The following is an 8,934-nucleotide window of genomic DNA, read 5'->3' as shown; positions in this document are numbered from 1 at the left end:
TCATTTCCTTTTCAAGACAGGGAGATTTGATTACTCTTCCTAGCTAGCAGATTGATCACAGATCTTCCTGTTGTTGTTGTTTAACTCTTAGCTAATCCTTATTGAGTAAATCAGCCATGGCTATCCTGTTTGTTTTTGTTTTTTTTTTGTCTGAGGTATAAATGTACCCTAAACTACATGATCCAAATTATCTTTCTTAATTTTTTTTTTGTTTTTCTTTTTAGGATGTCAGAATGTGATGTAATGTAAGGGAGATTTAGTTGCTATTTCTAGAAATTTAAGCAATCACAAAGAAGCTACAATAGCATTATTGCTTAACCCTGGGTTAAGCCAGATTAATCGGATTTATGATTAATCTGGTTTAAATCACAAATTTTTGAATAAGGATCTTTGGGGGAGGGAGTAAGTCAATCACATTGACCCCAGTGTTCAGCTGGTCCCTATTTTATTGACCAAGAAAGGTTGAAAGGTAAAGTCAACCTCAGAGGAATTTGAACTCAAAATAGTGGCTGAGTTCCTTTCGAGCATTGAGCCTGAAAGTGGCTGAGTTCCTTTCAGGTGTTGAGCCTCATGGAGGTGAGGTGGCTGAGTTCCTTTAAAGCAGGCCTCATGGAGGTGAGATGGCTGAGTTCCTTTTGAATGTTTGGTTTCATGGAGGCAAAGTGGCTGAGTTCCTTTTGAGTGTTGGACCTCATGGAGACAAAGTGACCAAGCTCCTGGGCCTCATGGAGGCAAAGTGACCAAGCTCCTGGACCTCATGGAGGCAAAGTGGCTGAGTTCCTTTCGAGTGTTGGGCCTCATAGAGGCAAAGTGGCTGAGCTCCCTCCAAGTGTTGGGCCTCACGGAGGCAATGCCAGAGTCTATTTAGCATTATGTCGTGCTTGGAAAACCCATCAAGCCAAGCAAAATTGCAGTTGTGGCATATACCAGTGTCATGCAAATTGGCATGTAACAGCACCTATTACACTCTTAGAATGGTTGGTGTTAGGAAGGGAATCCAGCTATAGAAAACCATGTCAAATCAGACTGGATTCTGCCAGTTCCCAGTCAAACCATCCAGCCCATGCCAGCATGGACAACGGACGTTAAATAATGATGATGAATGTAATGATGAATTTAAATGGCACTGAGTATTTAGCTTGGTATGTTAATGGTTCTGCCAACAAAGGATATTATAAAGGTAACCACCCCAACATTTTTGGATTATGCTAATCAACATTATCTTATACAGACTTTCCATTTTAAGATGGCAGGTTGAGATCTGAAGGAGGCTTCTAGGTAATTTCTAATGGCTCAAACCAACTACACAGAAGCTTCCTCATTGACTCAAGATAGCAAAATTGAGTGACTTCTCCTCACCACTGATACTTTCACATCTGTTATTAAATCTGTCACTTTTAACATCACATCTACAAACTCTATTTTAAGTAATATTACGTATCAGCTAGAAGTTTACCAATGAAGGTGTTTGCCTGTTCTGGAGTTCAGTTAAGTGATTAGGTACACATATAGTGTTGGATTAACCATTAAGCAAAATAAGCACATGCTTAGGCCACCACAGAAATGGTTTATGGTTTACGGCACAAAAGAAATCACTTTAAACTTACTAAAGTAATATTTGAAGTGGCTTATATGATTGGAAATATAATTTCAAAGTGTTCATGGTGTCATTGTGAGGATCTGATGGAAGGCTTTGCAATTAAAAAAAAAAAAGTACGAGAAAACTTTTCAAAGTGGAAGTATACAAAAATAAATGTTATTTTCCATCTTACTGTTAGTTTTGTTTTATTTTGAAAAAGAAAAATTATTTTGAAAAATAAAAAATAAGAAATAAGTGGAAATTTTACTGGTGAGTGTATTACATTATAAGGCACAAACAGAAAATGACTCTCCCCAGACACAACAACAATTTATTTTATGGTTTATTATTGTTTATATTTTGAATTACACATATATGGGGTCACCAAAATCTTTTAAGAGCTCAGGGCCTCTGTGGATCTTAATCTGGCCCTGGGTATGCAGTTCAGTTAGACTATTGTACAGCTTAGTATGGAGCTGGTTAGATATTGAGTTCGACTACATATTTGAGTTCAGCTAGTTGGGTGTATGGTTAGTTCGCTTAGGTTTGAGTACAGCTAGGTATGGAGTTAAGTATGGAGTTTGACTAGGTGAGAAAATAGGTAAGAAGTGGAGGTTGCTTGAGTATGAAGTTCAAAAAGGTTGGAATACACTTGAAAGGAACTCAGCCACTTTGCCTCCATGAGGTCCAGGAGTTTGGTCACTTTGCCTCCATGAGGTCCAGGAGCTTGGTCACTTTGTCTCCATGAGGCCCAACACTCAAAAGGAACTCAGCCACATTGCCTCCATGAAGCCAAAAAGGTTGGAATACAGTGAGATGTAAACTTCTGCTAAATTTGACTACAGTTAATCAGTGAGTTTGAATAAACTGGAGTTTAGTCACATGAAATAAGGGAAGCTGATGCCAGTGTCAAATTTTGAAAGTTCTGCATGCAGATAGCTGACTTTGATTCCATAATGACAGTAATGAGAGAACCTCCTTCATGAAAGGAAAGCAGGATTATCAAAAGCATGTGCCAAATTTGTTAATTATAGCTTGTTCTTAGAAACATTTCCCAGATTTAGATGCCATTGATAAAGAGTTTAAATTTATAAACTTGTTAAATTTATAAACTTATTGCTAATCCTGGCCCTACATTCAATACCTTTCCACATACCAACCTTGTCTTTGATTGCCTGACAACAAAGAGTGGGATCTGATAAGAGGCCATTCTATATATTGACAAGTATGAGATAATACACTTGTTTGTTCATATTAAGAAGTTGTGTAAAGCTTCAGAAACTATAAAGTATTCAATTCAGTCCTAGCCAAGTTACATTTAGCGTCTTAGAAGCCACCGCCGCCACCACCACCACCACCACCACCACCACCATCGATGTTGTCATCATTTTTATTAAACTTTTCCCATTTTATTTATCATGAATTTTGACAATTTTCATTACACCTTTTAAATATGAGTCTTCATGCTTTTTTTTTTTAAAAAAATGCTTATTATCAACAATATTTTCATCCACTTCCTCATTCCTCATACTCAAAAGATACATTTGCGAATGTGTGTATAAACTAGTGTGTGTGTGTGTGTGTGTGTGTGTATGTGAGTGTGCATGTATCTGTGTTTGTGTGCATGCGTCTGTGTTTGTGTGTGCATACATACACATACATTCTCTCTCTCCCTCTCTTTATCTGTCTCTCTCTCTCTCTTTCTCTCACACACACATACACACATAATGAATAATGAATATAATGCCACTTCCTCCTAAAGTGTTTAGAAACAGGAAATGTGTTAGCAATTCCCATCCACCATATGGAGGTCAGCGGAAGGGGCCTTCACAGAAATGACACATTGCACAAATGAAGAGGAACTGAAGGGAAAAATGGAGAAACAGTTTTTTTGAAGTATGTCAACCATCTATTATGCTTAATAAATAAATAAATAAATAAATAAATAAATAAAAAACAAGTAAAAAGTTCTTTAAAGTATAGAAAGGTAGAAGTGGACAGAACACCCGGGTAGTCACAGTGTTATAGGGGGCACATTGAAATTAGTTCCTCAAAGGAAGGAATGCCAATGAATATCGGATAACACCACCAATTCCAAACAGCAAGAAAGATAACTTATTGACCCCTTTAACAAGAAACACAAGTACAAGGTATAAAGTACAAAGTGCTGATGTTTTTTTGTACATGATAATTATGAAAGTTTCTGTATAATCTACAGTCAAGGCCAAAAGTTTGAAACATTTTTTAAAACAATTAAAATTGTAATACGCAAGTACAATTTGATTCAAATATATATAGGCGCAGGAGTGGCTGTGTGGTAAGTAGCTTGCTAACCAACCACATGGTCCCGGGTTCAGTCCCACTGTGTGGCATCTTGGGCAAGTGTCTTCAGCTATGGCCCCGGGCCGACCAATGCCTTGTGAGTGGATTTGGTAGACGGAAACTGAAAGAAGCCTATCGTATATATGTATATATATATATGTATGTGTGTGTCTGTGTTTGTCCCCCTAGCATTGCTTGACAACCGATGGTGGTGTGTTTACATCCCCATAACTTAGCAGTTCGGCAAAAGAGACCGATAGAATAAGTACTGGGCTTACAAAGAATAAGTCCCGGGGTCGATTTGTTCGACTAAAGGCGGTGCTCCAGCATGGCCGCAGTCAAATGCCTGAAACAAGTAAAAAGAGTAAAAAGAGAGCGTATGCAGCTGGCCATTCAATATAAAAATTCTAATTTTCAGCCCTATGTTCCAAACTTTTTGCCAAGTAATAACATATACTCTCTTTACTTGTTTCAGTCATGTGACTGTGGCCACGCTGGAGCACCGCCTTCAGTCAAGCAAATCGACCCCAGGACTTATTCTTTGTAAGCCTAGTACTTATTTTATCGGTCTCTTTTGCCAAACTGCTAAGTTACAGGGATGTAAATACACCAGCATCAGTTGTCAAGCGATGTTGGGTGGGTGGGGGTACAAACACAGACACACAAACATATATACACACATACATATATATACATATATATACAATGGGCTTCTTTCAGTTTCTGTCTACCAAATCCACTCACAAGGCTTTGGTTGGCACGAGGCTATAGTAGAAAACACTTGCCCAAGGTGCCATGCAGTGGGACTGAACCGAACCTGGAACCATGTGGTTTGTAAGTAAACTACTTACCACACCGCCACTCCTACGCCTATATATTGCAAATTAAATATAACTTTGGGCATTTAATATAAAAATTCTAATTTTCAACCCTATGCTCCAAACCTTTTGTTCACAGCTGTATAATCTGTGTAATGTCATTGCTGTAGTTGTTAAGCCCAAGGTGAAATTTGAATAAGCAAACCAATGATGATCAAAAGCAATCCAGCTATGACCTTCTCATTACATTATTCAGATTACTCAATCAAATGCAATGCGTATTTATTCACAGATATACGACAGGCTTCTTTCAGTTTCCGTCTACCAAATCCACCCACAAGGCTTTGGTTGGCTCGAAGCTATAGTAGAAGACATTTGCCAAAGGTGCCACGCAGTGGGACTGAACCCAGAACCATGTGGTTGTAAGTAAGCTACTTACCACACAGCCACTCCGGTGCATATATATATATATATATATATATATATATATATATATACACACACAACAACATGGTGCATAAGGTATTTGAGGATATACCCATTATGGGTCATTGCTGCATTTTTTGCTAACTCTGTATAATCTTTGTTCTAGAAAAATAATGGTAGACTCTTAGCTTACTCAAGAAATGAAGAGGCATGCTGTTATTGTGGTGACAAGGGCTAAGCATAGTGATTTAAAAATATCTTGACTTTTAAAAGTTGCCAGAGCTTTCTTCTACAATGTTTCTAAGGAGCTTGAGACTGAAGATGGAAAGGAATCACCAGTATCAGAGCATAAAAAGCATTCTAAATTCTCTGAAATCATCAGAACACCTGAATTTATTCAGAAAGTTCAACAGTCCACTGATTACAATCCCAGAAAGACCATGAGATGAATTGCAAAAGATCTCCATGTGTCAGAAGGAACAGTCAGAAATGTTTCCCATGAAGAATTCAGATATAAGTCATATATTGTCAGAAAAAGCAAAAGAAAAAAAGGGGTTGTCAGTAATATATACAGGCGCAGGAGTGACTGTGTGGTAAATAGCTTGCTAACCAACCACATGGTTCCGGGTTCAGTCCCACTGTGTGGCATCTTGGGCAAGTGTCTTCTGCTATAGCCCCGGGCCGACCAATGCCTTGTGAGTGGATTTGCCTCCTTACTTCTTTTAATAAGGCCTAGAGATAACTCTGCTGCCTACATTGAGGTCCTGTAAATAGTTGATAAGCTCTGGATAGACAGTGTATGCAATGGAAGGTCATATGTCTTTCAGTATGACTCTGCACTATCACACATGGCTCTAGTAACACAGGAATGGATGGTTGAAAATTTTCATGATCACATAACCCCTCACATTTGACCTCCTAATTCCCCAGATCTCAATCCATTGAACTATCACATGTGGAGCATTGTTGAGAGAGAGGTCAATGAACACACCCATAACATTAAAGATTCTTTAGAAGCTGCCATTGTCAGAGTAATGTCCAAAATGAACCAGGACTGCTTGATTTGAGTATGTAGATGATCTAGATCTCATATACAAGCAGTTGCTGAAGCTGAAGGTTGCTTTATTGAATAACATTATAGAAAAGAAGGTTTATTTTTATTCTCATTGCATTTTTGATAAATAAAGTTATCTGTTATATATTTGGTTTTTTTATAAACATAAATCTGTTCTCAAATATCTTATGCACCTGTGTATATATATATATATATATTATATATATATATATATATATATATATATACACACACACATGATGATGATGATAAATATATATGTGGTGTGTGTGTGTGTGTGGTGTGCGCACACCACACACACACCATACACACACAAGAGATAGAATTTCAGAAACTTTCCTCTATAGCTAATTAGGTTGTCAGGTAACAAAACCTATCTACTACCTCTCAGAAGCCTCAAAGACATTTGAGAAAATCAAATCACCATGCATCCTTAATGTTTACTGCCCCTCAGCATTTTCTGTATACTAATGCTACTTTGTCTGTCAGCCTTCTTGTGATTCCACTGCAATTCTTGTGAGTCCATAGATTATGCTGGGCACACCATACTGAATTCCTGCCTACAATGTCACTACATATCGAGAAGTGTCATTTATCGTAACTGTTTTAGATAATAATATATGTGACCCCTACTAGGTGTGTTGAGTGCTTTTTTTTCCGTTTGTCCACTCAACTACATATGTTATGTACTTACATATCTGTATATGCTAAACATAACCAAATCCCATATTAGTATAAAAAGAAAAACAAGAACAAAATTGTAAATACATTTCTACCAGAGATTCATAATAATCAGTATTATATTATTATTATTACTATTATTATTATCTTTCATTCTGTTTCCGTTTCTTGCTGAGTGTCTTCCTGACACCAAGGGCAGAGAAACTCAATGTATACATTGGTAGGCCATTGAAATAAACACACCAGATTGTTCATTTACAAGGTCATGTGATAGAAAAAAAAGAGGAAGAGAGAGAGAGAGAGAGAGAGAGAGAGAGAGAGAGAGAGAGAAGAATGAAAAAAGTAAACAAAGAATATAAAAGGGAAAAATGGAAAGCAAATTCACAGAACAATGCTCTTCTCAGTATGTGTGATGTACCAGATAAAACTATCTTTTCCACTTCCTGCATTATTATTATTATTATTATTATTATTATTATTATTATTATTATTATTATTATTACTACTACTACTACTACTACTATTATTATTTTCTCTTTTCCTTCTTTTTTCAAATTTTCTTCCATTTCTCCCCGAGCGTTTTCCGTACACCTAGGGCAGAGAAGCTCATTGTACGCATTCCCAGATTTCACATGCAAATTCACAGGTATTATTATTATTATTATTATTATTATTAATTATTATTATTATTATGGCAGAATCATTAGCACGCCAGGCAAAAATGCATAGCGGGTATTTCATTTGTCTTCATGTTCAAATACCATCAATGTTGACTTTGCCTTTCATCCTTCCGGGGTTGATAAAAATAAGCATCAGTTGAGTCCTGGGAGTCAATATAATCGACTATCCCCGCTCCCAAAATTTCAGGCCTTGTGCCTATAGTAGAAAGAATCATATTTACTATTATTGTTGTTATCATTATTATTATTATTACTATTATTATTATTATTATCATTATTATCATTATTATTATTATTATTGTTATTATTATTATATAGTAAAGAACATGAAGATCCAGTTGAAATGTATTTTTATGAAGAAAACACTGACTGGCACATATATGGCTGATATCACATGTCTTTATTATTACCACTTGAAATGCATTAAGTAAAATGATCGATCTGAAAATTAATTAAATCCAACATGTTGAAGAAAAAGTAAAAAGAAAAATGAATAAATGAATAAATAAACAGACTCTTGATATAATTGATAGCGATAATTTTCTTTTTCTTTTTTTTTTACATAACAAGTGATTTGATTATCTAGGAACTTCATATAATACCTCATTACCATAGAGATTGGGTATGTGTATGTATGTACACACACACACAAGGAAATCTATATTGTTATGCTTTCACTTCACTGTTATTATTGGTAGAAGATAAAAAAATTAATATTTATTATTACCATTAACAAAAGAATTCATTATCATCATCATCATCATCATCATATATCAATTTTTCTCATTTTATTATTATTATTATTATTATTATTATAGTTATTATTATCATATTTATTATTATATGTTTGTTGTCTCTTATTATTGCCACTGTGGTCATCATAGTGGTTTGTCATCATCATGAAGGTGGTGAGCTGGCAAAATTGTTACCATAGGTGCAGGAGTGGATATGTGGGTAAGTAGCTTGTTTACCAACCACATGGTTCCGGGTTCAGTCCCACTGCGTGGCACCTTGGGCAAGTGTCTTCTACTATAGCCTTGGGTCGACCAAAGCCTTGTGAGTGGATTTGGTAGATGGAAACTGAAAGAAACCCATCATATGTATGTATATATATATATATATATATATATATATATATATATATGTATATGTATGTATGTGGGTGTGTGTGTGTTTGTTGTGTCTGTGTTTGTCCCCCCAACATAGCTTGACAACAGATGCAGGTGTGTCTACGTCCCCGTAATTTAGCGGTTCGGCAAAAGAGACCAATAGAATAAGTACTAGGCTTACAGAAAATAAGTCCTGGGTTTGATTTGCTAGACTAAAGGTGGTGCTCCAGCATGGCCACAGTCA

Source organism: Octopus sinensis, linkage group LG20 (assembly GCF_006345805.1).
Source record: "Octopus sinensis linkage group LG20, ASM634580v1, whole genome shotgun sequence".
Lineage (NCBI taxonomy): Eukaryota > Metazoa > Mollusca > Cephalopoda > Octopoda > Octopodidae > Octopus > Octopus sinensis.
The sequence above is the reverse complement of the archived record's forward strand: the minus strand, read 5'-3'. Positions refer to the sequence as shown.